The sequence below is a fragment of the Drosophila navojoa genome, chromosome 3, assembly GCF_054131105.1.
Source record: "Drosophila navojoa isolate 15081-1374.11 chromosome 3, UAZ_NAV_1.0, whole genome shotgun sequence".
Lineage (NCBI taxonomy): Eukaryota > Metazoa > Arthropoda > Insecta > Diptera > Drosophilidae > Drosophila > Drosophila navojoa.
The window spans coordinates 12,093,785-12,110,768 of record NC_142891.1 but is presented as its reverse complement, the minus strand read 5'-3'; the positions used below and the strand labels follow the sequence as shown (position 1 = coordinate 12,110,768).

At 35.5% G+C, this 16,984-nt stretch overlaps 1 protein-coding gene across 1 annotated transcript in view; it reads left to right on the top strand.

The window, feature by feature from the left end:
* The window catches only part of slam (slow as molasses), a 78,367-nt gene that overhangs the window by 24,418 nt on the left and 36,965 nt on the right, over positions 1 to 16,984 (top strand). The window contains exon 2 of the mRNA XM_089258615.1: positions 7,134 to 7,195. The gene's annotated coding sequence lies outside the window, so the exon portion shown is untranslated. The remainder of the gene's footprint in view (positions 1 to 7,133; positions 7,196 to 16,984) is intronic.

Here is a 16,984-nt window from a genome sequence, read left to right as displayed (position 1 = left end):
GTAGACGATTGAAGAAACACTTCAGCAGCGTCGTCTTTATATAGGCCTCTGCCTGAATTTATTTTCTATGCGCCACTTGAGAGAGAGGTTTAAATGAGAGTAGAAATTTTCTGCTATACGCATGAAGAGTTTAGAGCTTATAAAAGCTAGATGGACCGACGAATGGGCAACTGAACCTGCTCTATGATCGACTTAGCTTCTCTTTCCGACCAAGAGATCTTAAGAGTTTAGATCTTAAGAGTTCACAGATATCCCATTCAGCCTAGTACATACATTTGCTCAAAATCGTTATACCCTGAAATCTCATTTGAGTTCGTAGTATTTCTATATATAAATAGAATACCGTCTTGTCGGTAAAGTTTAAATTTATAGCAGTCTGCCGCGCGGTATGGGGATAACTGACCTGGCCTAAGCGAGGGAGGCTGCATTCAAAAACCAAGAAACCAAATACAAAGAGATAATTTCGCAGCCGAGCATAAAGAGAAACAAGTTTTTAAGAAAAAGTTTTCGCGTCGGGCAGCAATAACGTGACAGGCAAAGAAAACTTGGCGAAAACAACTTTGAACACGTTTTACCTGCCTGCCACACCCACCTGCCCGCAGGCGACGCACAGCAATGGCACGCCCACTGATTATGTGACGGCAAATGAATGCAATTAATTGTCAACGCATCTTGAAAGTATTTACAACTAGTAGAGCATTGCCCATTGATTGCAGCATCAATTTAATTGAAAAACTTTGTACCAAGAACGAAATGCGTTAACTGTAATTGTATGTATATATGTATATGTATTTGTCTACACAGATTGCGATTGCCATTGGCCTTGGCATCATCAATAAAAATTGCAACATTGTCAGCCTAATAGTTGCCAACTGTGAACTGCGAACTGCGAACTGTGAACGTTGAACTGTGTGAGCCACTAACTGCAGCTGAAGTTGCACCTGGATAACTTTTACCTGCGCTTCTGGCCAAAGTGCAATTCAGCGTCGTCAACTTGAACTTTTGTGTGTGTATTTTGCAACAAGAACTTGGCTTAGGCTGCTTGCCAGCAACTCTGCTGACTTTGTCATGCATTTTGCACAATACAACTGGAATCGTTTCAGATCCGTTAGAGTTACTTTAGATTAACATCGGGAATTGAATGACACACATAACTGAAAATGTAATTTAATTATTGACACTTGTATATTTTTATGAAAATAAAATTGGGCTCTATATGAACCGCTGTTCAAGCTGTCAATATGAAGAGGCAAATGAATCTCTGTTGATGAATCACAAAACTATTAAAATATAAATATTTGTTTATTCTTTTTTGCTTTTTGATAAGCGAAAAAAAATAATCGATGTCATAAATGGATTTATAATTTATTCGACTTAATAAAATAATTGTCATGTATTAAAAAAAAAAAATTAAATTAAACCAATTGCTTAAGTTGGTCATCTTCTCTTTCTATAATAAAAACTATATTCAAATATATATTAAATTACCTCCTTAAATATTGGTCTAACTTATAAGATTTGTTATAATCTAAATAGCTTCGATTTATAATATTTTAAATTTGATATTTTTTGGATGATTTATTAATATTATTATTATTAAACTAGCTAAGACTATTTATTAAACAACTAAGAGATTAAATCTTTGTCTTTAAGTTCTTAATTTTTCATTAAAAAGTTCTATATATGTATATGCAAACTGAGAATACTTTTTATAAACTATAAATTAAATAATAAATTCATATTCAAAGCGGCTTATATGACTTCATGATATTATTATCCTATGTACAGAATGAATAAATATATAGCTAGTAAAAAGATAATTCAAATAAGTCTATTTTAATTTATTTATTATAATTTAGTGATAAACTAAGTATTTTGAGAATAATTTGAATATATATTTTTTTTCATGAATTTTTTAGTAACTATGTATATGAAAAAAATATAATATTAATAAAAATATGAATAAATAAATAAAATTAAAATAAATAAATAAAAATAAATAATAAAAAATTAAATAAATGTATACAATTAAATATCTTTATAAATATATATATAAATATATTATAAATATATTATAAATAAATATATATTTTATGCAAAAATCTATTATTTACTTTATATTTATATTTTTGTATTTATTTATTTATATGTAAGTATCGAATATTTAATATATTTATTTATATTTATATTTTTTTATTAAATTATATTTATTTATTTATATTCAAACATCGAATAATATATATGGCAATGATAGTTCATACCGGTTTCGTTATTATACATCAGGTTTTTATTTAGTCGGGCTTGTTGCTGCTGTAATTGGTATGCCAGTAACTGCTGCTGTTGTTGTTGTTGTTGTTGTTGTAGTTAAAAGTTAGACGATGGCGACGACGTCGTCTACAGGTGTAGCCTGCCATATTATTTACAAGTGGCAGGAGAAGCAACATCAGCTGAGCTGGGGCTGAGGGCTGGGGGCTGGTGGCTGGTAGCTGCCTTGCAGCGCCTGGCACTCACCCACGAGGCACCTATAATTTAGCGCTGTTTATTTGTAAATGTCTGTTGCGGCACACGGCATCGAGTTGCAGGGTCGCAGGCTCGCAGGGTCCTTGTTCTCGTCACGCTTCATGTCAACAGCGGCAACTTCATTGTCTGCCCAGGACTCCAGCTCCTACACCTGCTGCTGCTGCTCCTCGGCGCCTCAGCTGCTGTTTGTCTGTGTGTCACTGACATTAAGTGCAGTTGGTGGATGGGCTGGGTCGGTTTGTCGATTCGCAGAAAAACGTTTTGCAATTTATTAACTGACATTTGAAGTGGTTGCTGCCGCAAGGCAAGTGGCACGATGGCTCGGCGGTTCGGTGGTTCGGTGGCACGCCACGGATAAGCAAAACCTATGTATGACACTTATTACTGAAGCAGCTGTGCTGGTGGTAAACAAAATGAAACGCCATTGCATGCATATTTGATTAAGCCGCTTCGAGGTAGAGCAATGATATTCGCTAGCCAAAACTTTGCAGACAAACGCGGCCGCGGGGCTTTGCACACATACTCGCACAAGGGTTAAGGCCAACAGCAATCATGCGTAAGTTTTTGGACCAAACACAAATTTTGTTAACCTCTCGAATTTGGGTTGAATGCAGAAGAGCATGCAGACAAAATGGCCGGAAGCGGAAACTGTTTTGTACATTGGCAAATTTGATATGTCGCAGGAAACTAAGACAACCGCCAGGTAGACAGACTTTTCCCAGTTTCATGTGGTTATTAAACACACACATTATAAGGGCCAGCAGTTGGCAAAAGGCTTACACACCGTAAAAGAGCATAATAATAAAAAGCTTACATAAAAAAAGGTCAAACGGAACTTTAGAAGTTTTGTGCGATTAGCAGAGAGGTTTGCAGCCAAAGGACAGTTAGTGGTTCTTAATAGTTGCCTGTGAACCCACACAAATGTTGCTAATTTGTTATTTATGAGGTGGCCAATCGAGGCACCTGAAAGTGTACTAAGCTTCCGGCATTAGCTGCAGCTTATGCAATGAGATGGCCTGCTCAAATTGTTACCAACAGCTTAATAATGTCTGTGTGAAATTCAGGCATCGTTTAGACTGATTGAGAGTACTAAACAGGTCTAAGCTGATGCATAGACAGGATGTTAAAACAGGAACAGTTGTCCTTGTCTTGCATATATGTAGATACGAGGGTATTTTATACATATTTAATTTGGTTCCCTATGTCTTTACCTTAATGCACCTTAATGCTGTTTAAAAAGTTTCTATGAAATGGTTTGAAAGCAACTGCAATCATATTTGATTTTTATAAATATTTGAAGCCCAGTTTAATATATTTACAGCAATCATACACGGCTAAAACATATGAATAAGTAAATAGTTTCAAGTGTTATACTAAAATAATTGAGGCTAGCTCAGCTATCTCACACATTGCATAGCCAAGGCTCTGCAACATCTTTAATCTGCCAATCCACAATAAACCAACCACATTTGCCTTTGTTTGCTATTAAAGCCACAAAGCATTACGCAGATAGCTCTGTCCAGCTCTGCCCCAGCTGAACGAGCTCATTTTGGTCAATCTCAGGTGTCATATTCCAGTTGTAATGTTATGGCCTCACTCAAAGGCAACCCACAACACAACTGCTGGCCTCATTCATTTAAATATGCATAGAACAGCTCACACATATGGAGAGCTAGTGAGAGACAGAGAGAGAGAGAGGAAGAAAAGAATCAAATACAAGCAAACCAGTGAAAGCCATTTATTACTTTAATGTGCACACGCACACACACACTCCCACATGTGTCTACATGTGTGTGTGTGAAAACTTCAATTAAAATGCCAGCATTACAATGCACACGGATGACAGTCACACGCACCTTCACTGCTCTGGTTAGGCCCCTTTTCGCTTTTGGCATTTCATTTGCAATTTAATGCAAAATAGCCGTAAAGCCACAAAAAGGCCAAGCGAACAGGTTTGGCTGGTTAAGCAGCGCCACAACGAAACAGTCAAACGCTTCGCAATCCTCGCAATCCCAACATAAAACGCAATGGAGCTCTTAACTGCCAACAACAAAATAGCTGTGCTGAGTGACGTTAAAGCTGACAATTGTTACTTTTTTCCGGTTGCCTTAGAGCGAAAGAGAGCGGGATAAAGGGCAAGGAGCGAAAGGGAGAGCGAGTGCGATAGAAGAAATTGAGCAAGTAATTTTATTCAAGCTCATTCGAAATATTCTGTTTACCTAGCAGCATTTCTTATTTGTCTTGGTTTCTCTTTCTCGTATTATTTCATTTATTCGTATTCTAAATAAATTATATAAATAATTTTTTCTTCATTTTGCGCATCTTAAAATATATATGAATATATTTAAAAATTATTTTTTTTCAAAATTAAAAATACTAATAACTTTTTAAAAGTATTTTAAGTTTGAAAAATAATAAAATTATAAAGCAAACTCAAATGTTTATTATTATTATTCTTTCTTTTTTTGATTACATTTCTAAAGAAACCCTATTCCATAATTATAATGAGACCCAAATGGGATAAAATGTTTTCATCAATTATATTGTTTATTTTTATTTCTTATATATTTCAAGGTAAATTGTGAGGTAAAGCCCTTATAGCAATAAAAAAAAAATAATTAAATATGTATATGAGATTATTCTAAAGCTATTTTCTAACTTTAAAAAATCCTTGTTTTTGTTAATTAATAAAAGCAGGCTATCCAAAAAACCAAAATATTATAATATATATAAATGAATATAATAATAATAATTATATATAGATAATATTTATTATTAAAACATAGATTTTTGAAATAAATAGTTTATTATTTATATATAGAAATATTATATTTATATAAATAATTAAATATTTTCTTTGGCACTCCAATATAAAATGTCTAAAATATTATTTTCAGTGAAAAAAAAACTTAGTATCGCTCTTCTATATATAATATTATAAACACTTTATGCAATATTATGACTAAAATGTTGCTCAGAGCACATGTAGCCCTCCTGACTCTGTTTTCCTTTGCATTTCGAGTACGGCGAAAAGATGCTATAAAAATTTACAGTTAAGTGATTTTGTAGCAATTTGCAGTTTGTTGGCTGCTGGCGCATTACAAGGCCAGGTGAGTGGGGCAGTCGTCGGTTGGCTGTCGGTTGTCGGCGGTTGTGGGCCAAGCAGCACTCGTAACTCGTTGGCAAATGTTTGCCAAGCGCGAGAGGCGCCAGGCTTGGCCCGGCCCGGCCCGGCCAGGCCAGGCCAGCCGTGGCGAGGACAGGTCGAGGCCAGGTTCTGGCCAGGTCTAGGCCAGAGGTCTGTTGCTCTGGCTGTGGATCTGTCAGTAAATTCAATTTATTTAAAAGCTTGTCAACAATAAGTCAAATGAAATGCTCTGCTCAGCTGTAAATATGGCTGGCCCAGTAATAAAGCTGATTTATTTGCGCTGTTGAGATTTACAATTTGCCCATAATTGCCAAGCATATAAAATTCTATCTAAGCTAAGTACAACTGGCATAATGTAACGAAATCGAAATGAAATGCGAAATATTTGTGGTTATTGTGGCAATATATTCAAATATATATAACTCGAAAGACATTTTGTTGGCAGAACCCTTGCCGGTTTATTTTATTTATTTCTATTTATATATTATACATTTTTTTTGTTGGCATCTCTTGTATAGATAGATGGGCATGCTGTTTTCTAATAGTAGTTCCGCTTGGCAACAGTAAATAAATCTTGCCAGTCTCTGGTGTGGGATTGGGTAAGGCTGTAGATAAGTCCAATACAGTTAACACAATACAATGGACACTACAATTGGCTGCAGGACATGCGACTGCTATTGCTATGGCTATGGCTATTGCCGTTACTATTGTTCTTGTTGCCTAGTTCAACTTAAACGGCTGCTAAAGTGCAACACAGAGTGGCCTGGCCTGGAGCAGAGCACTGCCACATTTGGCAAACAATATTAAGTGTGTCTGTTTTTTAGCATTTGAAGTACAAATAAAACAATACAATGCTGCCAGCTACAAGCTGCACATACATACATACATATACACTCAGGCAATCATAAAAAACAGTTAGATAAGCGAGAGTGTTTCGAGAACAAGCTGACATGGGCAGATGGAATTTGAATTTGAATATTGAATTTGAATATAATTTAATATATTTCATATATAAATCAATTCTTAAACTTAAAAAGTTTTTTTTTTAACAATATATAAGCTTACAGTAAATATAAATTAATATAATAATAAATTACTAGTGAAACTAAAATTAAAATACATTTAAATTTCTTATACATTTGTAATTACATAAATTAATTTTAAATATTTATTTATTTTAATTTTTAAAATATTTACCCTTGTGTATTTCATTAACTGTACTTTTATTTTTATTTTTATTTATTTTTTGTTTTACAAAGAAGTATAGTAAAATGGAAATTTAAAAACTGAATAATTTATCTAAAATTATTTATGTAATTAAATTTATATTTCATTCTGTTTTTTATTTTTACTAGTTATATCCTATGTTTATTCAGCTTTAAAACGAGCTTTCTTTTTTAACTTAACTATTATTAGTTTCTTAACTTTTAATTGATTTTAATTCATTGTTTTCTTTCATTTGCAGTGTTTTGTCGTTATCGAAGTCAGTCGATGAAGTTTTATATTTGTTCAAGAAAAATATAATAAGTAAGTTCATTAATTATTATTTCATATTTATTTTTTAACATAACAATTCCTTATATCCATATACTATATTCTATAATATGTAAGACCGGAACAACAAAGACTCCATACAAACTTTGCTTGCCACCCACGTAAAACTTATCGCCACAATGCAGTTTTTATATGCCTGTATATGCATTTATGTATATAAGTGTGTGTGCACATATATGTATGGTAAATATATGTATATGTTTATGAATTGTTTGACGGAAACACACAAGTGTGTGTGTGTACTATGTGCAGGATAAAAAACAGTCGCTAGTGAAGTTTCAACAATGTTATTGACTGAACAGAATTCTGGACTCTGATTTCTGTTGTTGACTTGGCTCATAAATCTATATAAGTGTTGTTGACTGAATGCTGCTGGCTGTGTGTGAGTGTGTGCTTATGTATGTATGTGTGTGTGCTTGTGTGTTGCCTTCAATTATTGATTCTTACGAGACTTGGTCACAATTCAAGCTGCACTAAAATTTGTGCAACTTTTTCAATTTCATTTGCCGCGACTTCTATCAGCGCACTTCATTAAAAGCAAGCACTAAAGTAAACGACTCTTAGCAGTAATTTCAAAGCGAAATAATAATAAAATAATAAAACGTCAGCCAACATGTGCCATGTCTTACTTGTCTAATGGTCAGAGCTACTGGGCTAACACCCACTTCTGTCTCTGGTCCCTCGTCCATGTCCCTTGACATGTGAAGGAAAACGTATTCCATTTGCAGTTTTTTGTTTGTTTTCTTTTTTTTTCTTTTCTTTTTTTTTTGCTGTCATAACAAACAAATTCCCAGCATGTGTGCGCTGCGTAGCGCTGGCATTGCGAGGAGCCGACGTTCCTTTGGTCAGCTTTGCTCAGCTCCAAGAATTTAATTATACTTTTGATTTTAATGAAAATACAAGCGCACGCGTTGCCCAACGGACACATCGATGCCCTTACCCTGGGAGCATATGGAATACTTTGCTGGGGAAGGCTGCGAAAAATTGTGGTATTGAACGAACAAGCATCAAAATGAAAACGAAATATTTATATGAATTTTTTTAAAGAGTCTATTGGATTTATGTTATTGATATGAATTATATGAACAATGGGTTAGACAAAAATATACATATTTAGGTTTTTTTTTATAAAAAATATAAAAAATATTATATAATATATAATATATAATATATAATATATAATATATAATATATAATATATAATAAATAATATATGCATATGCACATACATATACATATATAATATTATAAATGAGCATAAAATAATTTAAAAATATTTTAAGCTAAATAAATTATTATTAATTATTATTTTTATGAAAAAAAATAATTAAAAAAAAAATTAGCCAAGCAAAAAGCAAAATTTATAAAAAATATATTTAAAAAAACTTTTATATATAAGTCAAAAATATATAAAAATCATTGCTAAAATATTTATTGTAAAATTTTGTACAATTTTACAATAAAATCCTTTCATTTATCTTATTTGGAAAGAACTTTGAAAGTGTTCACTTCTATTCGCAATCTCACTGTAAATAATTTACTTTTCAAACTGACTTCCAGTTAAGTTTATCCCTAATGGGTATACGTACCCAACACTTTGGCTGACTTTGGCTCGGCTAAGGTCGTCGCAGATGTCAACGTATGCTTCATTTGGACACGCCTTTGGGAAGTTCATTTTTAGTAAATTGTCAACGGAGTCCTCAGTGCAAAATTGCAGTTTAATTACAGTTAAAAAAAAAGAAGCTTTTTGCCTTTGAATGTGATTGTAAATGGACGGCATTAAATGAAATTGGTGTCTGTGGGGTTAAGATGGGGCATATAATGAGTTTACAAGTGCATTTATTGTGCCATAAAGAGACACGAGACTGCAGCTGAAAAATGAACAGCTGAATGAAGAATAAATTGTATATGAATGTGAAATATGTTAACGTGCGGAATGACCAGAATATGCCCTAGATATCTGTATAAATGATATATGGAAAATCATTCAGCTGTTAATATATTGAGTTCCTTTGCCTATTCAGTTATGCATAGTTCCCCTATGTGAGCAGCCCTTATATTTAGTTTCATCTTCGAGCTCTTGGCAAACATTAAGCAAATCCTCAACAGTTACGCATTCTGACCGCACTTCAGTTGCATTTCGCCCCCAAACTACCCCTCGCCCCTTACCCACAGTCATTTGTGAATATGCACATTTAATATGCGCCACATGCACTGACAGGCCTCGCCATGGCAGCGACTGCGACTCCAACTATGATGGGTGGTGCTTGGAGCCCAAGCTGACTCTGTGGCCGGTCACTTGCCATGATGCATGCACAACATGCACTCGCAATCAAACATGTCCGTTGAGAGAGGGAGACAGAGAGCGAGAGAGAGAGAGAGAGAGAGAGAGAGAGAGAGAGAGAGGGAGAGAAAGTGCGCGCACCATTTGCAACATTCGCGCTGTTCCATTGTGGGCGATGCTTAAGACGCTGCGGCGCACAGCTGCTGCGACTTGCTTGCTGCTTATTTGCATACAACACTTTGACGCATTGTTCCCGAATACCGAATACCGAATACCAAATGCCAGCGGTACAGACAGCGGGCAGCACATGCAGTGCCAACTGCAGTTGCCTGTTCACTCCCACTCCCACTTCCCATTCCCTCTCTTCACTTGAGCACTAATTAAAAGCAAATTTAAGCGTACTCACGCTTACGCTCTCCTACAGCTGCAAGCCAAACAGACGCACGAATTTGCCAAATGATTAAGTGCACAAACGGCTCACAAGACGATCCGACGGGGTGTACGACCTGCGTAGACTTTGGGGCGAACCACCATTGCCATTTACCGTTGGCAGTTGCCTTTGCCATTGTCTTTGATTGGATGGCGCTTCGCTCAGCAGCCAAATGAGTGTTAATTAATACGATTTTAATCAGCAGACAATCGAACAAGATGGCAGTACTTGGAATACCTGCCTGCCTATCTGGCTGCCTGCCTGCCTATCTGGCTGCCTGGAAGCCATCATTAACCCATTTAAGGTGCAAATCCAATTAGGCAAAAGCGTTCAGCAAAATTTTAAGCCACACAAATTGGCAAATTGAAATTCACTCAGAATGTGTGTGTGTGCGTGTGTGTGTGTGTTGGGGCTTCTGAAACAAACTTTAATTAAATTCAGTTTTAATTGTGTCTTAGAGTCTGCACAGATTTTCAATGTCATTACGAAATGCGCCTAATTTATGGGCTTTATAAATTGCGACGCGGCGAGAATGTGTTGAAGACATTGAAGTTTAGTCTATTATAGGAAAGCATACAGAATCTTAATAACCTTTGCACCTTCTCAACTTGTTCGCTACTCATATTTTGAAACTTAAACGGCTATAGGGTCTTACAGGTATAAAGAGTGTCGTTATAACCAGATTCTATATGTTCCCACTACATATGCGATTGGCTTAAATTAATAATCATAAATTCTTCAATGTGTTCAATGTTTAATGTTCAATGTGTTCATGGAGTTCTGAGGAGAAAAGAAACTCGAAGAAAGCTTAATAGTTTTTGTTTAGTCTGTTTCGAGTTTATTGCTTCAAAGACTTGCTAGTATATTAACGTCACTTTGTTAGACTTGGCAATGAAAATGATTATAAACTCAGCAGCTTCATATTTTGTTTAATTCATATACTATTTTAAATATTTCGTAGCACTTTGCAGGTAATCTTTATATTGAAATCTGAGCTATAAATCATTTGGCTGCTCTAAGAGCAGCCGGCGGCTAAGTGAAAATCTTTTAAGAGCACCCAAGTAATGCACATAAATAATAAATACAACGCGAAATTAACTTTCCGGCGACAGTCGTGTTCCACGTGCCTGTCCGGCGTGCCATTCCTCCACGATTTTGGCTGGAGCACAAGACAAACATTGCGATCGAGCAGGACGCCGACTGTAGGATACTTTTTCTTTGACAGTCTTTTGACATGTAAAAGAATATCTTTACAAATATTCTTGTTCTTAGAGTCTGCGACTCTTTACTTTGAAAGCTTTTCAAGCGGTGATAATTATAGTTAAGTCCGTTATTTTTACAGAGCATCATCTAGTCGTTCTATTAAAATTTCACATTTTCATTGTGCCATGTTACCTAGACTGGCGTCAACTATTTAGAAATGCAAAGCACATTGAAAGTTGAAAGCGTGCAGCGGTTTTTTTTTTTACTTTTAACAATTTTTTTTTTTTTTTTTTTTGGTTTTTTGGTTACGGTTTTTGCTTTTAAGGTGCCAAAAGTAAACAAAAAATTGCTGTAAAAAACAGTGAGAGAAAGCCAAAAGGAAACTGTCAACGCACGCCGTAAGCTGACAGGCATGGCTGTTGTGGTTAGGGGCGGCGAGGGGCGGGACAGTGAGCTGAGGTAGACAGAAATCTCAGTGCGCCAGCTATAAAAATCATAAATTTTATTATGTATTAATGTCGCGGGTGCCGTTAGCGGTGACGTCGACAGTTGGGGTTTTTTTTTTTTTTTTTGAGCTGGCTCTTATATATAGAGACGTACATATATTTATGAATAATTCAAAAGTCTTAGCATACTTTTCAGCGCGCGCAAGTTTAAGGTCAAAAAATGGTTCTTTAAGGCTAGTAGAAGAATAAGAATAAGAACAATGAATGTCTCTGCGTGCATATTTGACAATTTTATTAGATTAAGTTTCATATAAATGTGTTGATAATGCCAGCCAGACATTGTCTAGACAAGACACACACAGCTGACATCTGAGCCCGGAGAGTGAAAGGTGGCAACAGTTTGCCGAAAGAGAAGAGGAAGAGACTGACAGGCTAACAGGCAGACAGGTGGCCCATAGCTGGCTGCATTGCATGGCTGTCATAAATGCCACAAAATCCGCACGAATGCAGCAATGCAAAATTAATAGCTGTTGCATTCGACTGCTGCTGAGTGGATCAATGTTTGTCTACTAGAATGGCTGGCATGCACAGAATGTCTTCGACTGGGTGGCCCAAGCCCCAAGCCCCAAGCCCAGTCTCTATCATCATCATTTAGCTGCAATGTCAAGGGCAACGGACGTACAGTCTGTAGTGGAGCGCAAAGTTTTGCTGACGTCGAGGTGTGTGATTTATGCAAAGGAAATCGTATTTGAATTTTTATCATTTTGCCATGGCATTGAAGTGCTCTAAGCCTTTAATCGCTGTCCGGCTAAAAAGTTGAGGCAAATCGTTGCAGGAAATTGCTGTGACAGAGTTTTCTTTAGATACAGGGTGTTGCCATTTGAAGATTGACAAGATTACCTTTTATATAACAAATGGAAATTCTTGCAAAAATATTTTTTTATATTTGTTTTAGCAATTCGAATTAGGCTGGACTGGGCCAAGTACTTAGGGGAAGGCACCCTGTTTGTTATTTGCCATAAGAAACATTCAAAGTGACATTTGCATTTTATTGTTGAATGCCGGGCATTACAACGCCAACTTTCCGCTCTTTGGCTTATTGTGCAATATCCTGACTGCTGCTCCTTCTGCTGCCCTTTCAACTCTAACATCTTTTCATGCTCTTTCGCTCTCTTGCCTCTTGCATGAAATAAGAGTTAATCTTGCGTCTACTGGGAATACACACACACACATACACACACACACACATACACACTCACTCACACATACGCATGCGAAGAAGCTGAGTCGCTAGCATCTTACTCTCGTCTCAGTAACAGATGTCCTTGATATTTCATTTGCTGGCTGCTCGCTGCTTGCGATATCTCAAAGGCAAATGCCGTCTGCCCTAGCTTTGGCTGCAATTTTTTTTTGTGCGACATCAAAGTGCAGCTTCATCTGGCAAATCTCTGTTGGCTCCACGGCAAAGCCGATAAGGCAGCGAAAGTGCCTGCTGCCCATAAGCAGCCAAATGTGCCACAAAGTATGCAATAATATTGTAACAATCGAATTGGCAGCGCGACAGCCGTCCTTCTTCTATGCTTTTAATAATATTTTAATAGAAACAGCAAGGAGCACATTTATCCTGTGACTGCTTTGTGGCCGGCGGTGGTTGCTTTTGATGTCGCTGCTGTCGAGCAGCTGGAGACATTTTGATGGATGGATTGACGTCGGCGGGCATAAGTAAAGTTGTTGCCATCCAAAAACTTGCAGTATATCATAAATCATATGATGTGCTGCCTATTAAAGTGAAGCCTAAAGGTAGCTCAGCTGCAGGAAAGACTTTGATGTGAGCCTAGAAAGGTCTAAATTAGATGAGGTTTTTATGGCGGGTTTTTTATTGATATTTACATGCTTGTAGATGTCCTTGACTATACCTAACTGAATCTCATCAGGCTTACAAGATTTTCTTGATATATCTTAACATATTGTTGTTTAAAAATGTCCTTGATAATACTTAACTGAAGATTTTTAGGCATTCACTATATATGTTCATAAATTGATATATATACATATAAATTTCCTTGGCTATATTTGATTAAAGCTCATCAGGTATTAATATATATGCATATAGATATCTCTCTTTATACTTTTCAGGTATTTGATTTGCTTTTTAGGGCATTTGAATTTCGCTCTTTCACTTTGCCAGCACATCACATGTTTCTATGTCTCTTGTTGCATAATTATTCATGACACTCCTGACATGACACACGACTTGTTTCCTTAGATACACACTCTCTCTCTCTCTCTTTCCCTAGGCCTGCTTGGTATCGTGAGGCTTATTAAATGTTGCGGCTGTGCGTGTGGTAGATTTTCAGCTCCAGTGATACAAAATAATTGGGACATGTTGCCCAGGTGTGTGGAGTGGGCCAGCATTACTGAGGTCAAATCTCGGCCCGTTGCTGGGCTTGTTAAAAGACGTATTGTGCCTTGTTAGCCGGCCCCACGGCTATTGATTTTGGGCAACTCAATACCTAGAGATGAAATACGCTTGTATTGTAAATATATATAAACGTACATATTTTTTTGGGGACATTTTTAATTAAAACTTTTCATCCGATGACTTGGCCAAAAGATGGAGCCAGATTTCGGTATAATAAGTGAGCTGGCCGTGAGTCAGCCGTAAGTTAAGCTGTTACCTTTTGTCAGCTCAGCTTTGTACGCTTTTTTTGCACCTGTCTGCGCGCAGCTTTAACTTCATTTGCCAAGGTAATTAACTGCCACCTGCTAACGTTAAAATGGACACCGTTAACATTTACTTTGGGGCGTTGCTTGAGACCAGATTAGCCAGCATTTTGCCAACTCTGATAACAGACTGAAAAAATGATATTGCATAAACATATTTACTTATATTTACATATTTATATTATACGATATTAATATGAAGCATCTTTTTTCTTTTCAATTGACATATTACTAACATTTTATAATATTTAGTAATTGCTTAAAAAAATCTTGTTTTATAAAAAATAATGTGAAATTGAAATTCTAAAATTTTCAATTTTTATATAAGGAGATATAAATTTTCTTGTATGGTTTTACGTTTCAGTATACATGAAAATGCCTGTGAAAAAAATGTAAAGCAAAAATAATAATAATAATAAAATTGAAAAGTAATTAAAAAGTAAATATATTTATAAATACAACCCTCAACAAAATGAAATTTGAAACTAATAATAATAAAATTAATATATTAATATTAAATAAAAGCTATTTTATTTAATACAGATAATTTTTTTTATTTTTATTACAAAAAAAAAAAAAAAAAAAAAAAAACAAAAAAATAATAAGTAAAAAAAGTATTTTACATGATTAATCTAAAATTCTATTTCTGCAAAAAAAAGCATAGTGACATCCTTATATAAATAAATCAATATCTGTCCTTGGGCCACAGCAATCTGTGTTCAACTAATCAGTTTACTCTTCAATACACATGTACATTAATCCTAATTAACAAATCTTTTACACTAAGTCTTAAAAGTGCGCTACCTTCAATTATTTATTCCTTTCAAACAATTTAATAATATTGATAATTGATTTAATATATACAAACGAAAAAACGTTCTATATTAACTTGATTTATATTTATATGAATTTTTGTTTAGTCTTATCAAATAACACAGTTGAAATCCCATTATAGCCCTTAGGCCATGCGCCATGTTTAGTGCAACCAAAAGTTGTTTGTTCCGTGCTTGTGCTCAGATTTTCATGTTGTCTGTGCGATGGCTAAAGTTTAAATTGCGAAATCTGTCTCGCTCGATTAACGTTGCAAAGGCCGAGAGAGATGAAATGGGAGAGATGCAGAGAGAGAGAGAGAAGGGAACATTGCACACACACGAGCCAGTGACTGTTAAACTTTCAATGGACAAGCGTGGCTTATTTGCATTTTTAATTAACTAACAAGTGCTTGCAATTATGGGTGGCCGAGGTCCAGAGGCGGCATTACCATATTCATATGCATGTGCATAATGACAGCTGTGGGCTGCCATAAATCAATTAGGCGTGAATGTGTGCTTTGAGGCAACTGTACTTGCCATAAATGGCTAACTCTGTGTGTGTGTGTGTGTGTGTGTGTGTGTTTTGCATGCTTGTTTCGAAATTGCAATTACTTTAATTACCAAACATTAGCGCACATTCTTCTTTTTTTTTTTTCGTTGATCACATTAAGTGCTATATGTCATGGGTAAATGCTGTCAGAAGTTGTGGCACGCCTCTTGTGTGGCACATGTGTTGCCACACTGTGTCAGATTATGTCATGAATACGTTAGGCGTTTGCCACTTTGACAGCCGCCGTTGGCGTTGGGCCAAAACTTTAAATTCACTTATGACATTCATTGGGAGGCAGGCCTATGGCAAAGTTCAGCAGCTTCTGCTTCTGCTTGTCCTTCGCATGCCATCCAGTTGCATACCCTTTCCCGCCGCACCCGTCGATTGCAGTGCAACACAATTTGACAAGTTGAGCGTAACTACGCCAAATAACGCCTGACAGCGCAAATATTTTAACAACTTCGATTTTCCACGACTTGCCGGCGAACATGAATGACTGACTGCCTGACTGACTGACTGACTAACTGAAGGCGCCTGGATTTACCTGTCTGTTGGCCCTTCTATCGCTGTCATTGACTGACGGAAATTTTGCAGCGATGACATAAATCAAATGTGATAATATTTTATAGCACATATTTGGTCATGTTTTTGGCTTGATTTCTGTCTGCTCGTGCGCAACTAATTCGGTAATCAATTACAGTTATTTTCGCATGCACGCATACATTGAATTTCAATAAGCCTTCATGTGGTTACACACACACACACACACACGTGTACATATTTTTATAAATTTTATTTTTTTGCTTGAGCGCACAGCGAGAATTATGCGACCTGTTGTGCGGCATGAAGGCAGCCAATTTACCAGGCGTATGTGCAATATTTGCGTGCACCCTACAATATTTGGGGTATTTCGATTGCAGAAGAAATGTGAAATATGCATAAATATAAATATTGAATTTAAAGGTTACGCATTACTAACAATACTGCTAAATTTTTTAAATTGAGATAAATATTTATTTTATTTTATTATTTATTTCCAAGACTTTTTAAATATTTAATATTAAGCTGTGAAGAATATGTATGTTGAATATTTATGTATAAAAAACTTGTGATATCGATATCTATATAGTATTTATTTTTTAAAATTAATTAATTTATTTATTTTATTGATTTATTGTTAAATTTGACTTTCATTTCTACTTTAATATTTTTTTAATGTTATCCATTTTGTAAACAATTAAAAAAATATTTTTCAATATTTCTGTAGTAAAAAATTTCAAATTAAATACTTTTATTGACTATATAAACCCCAC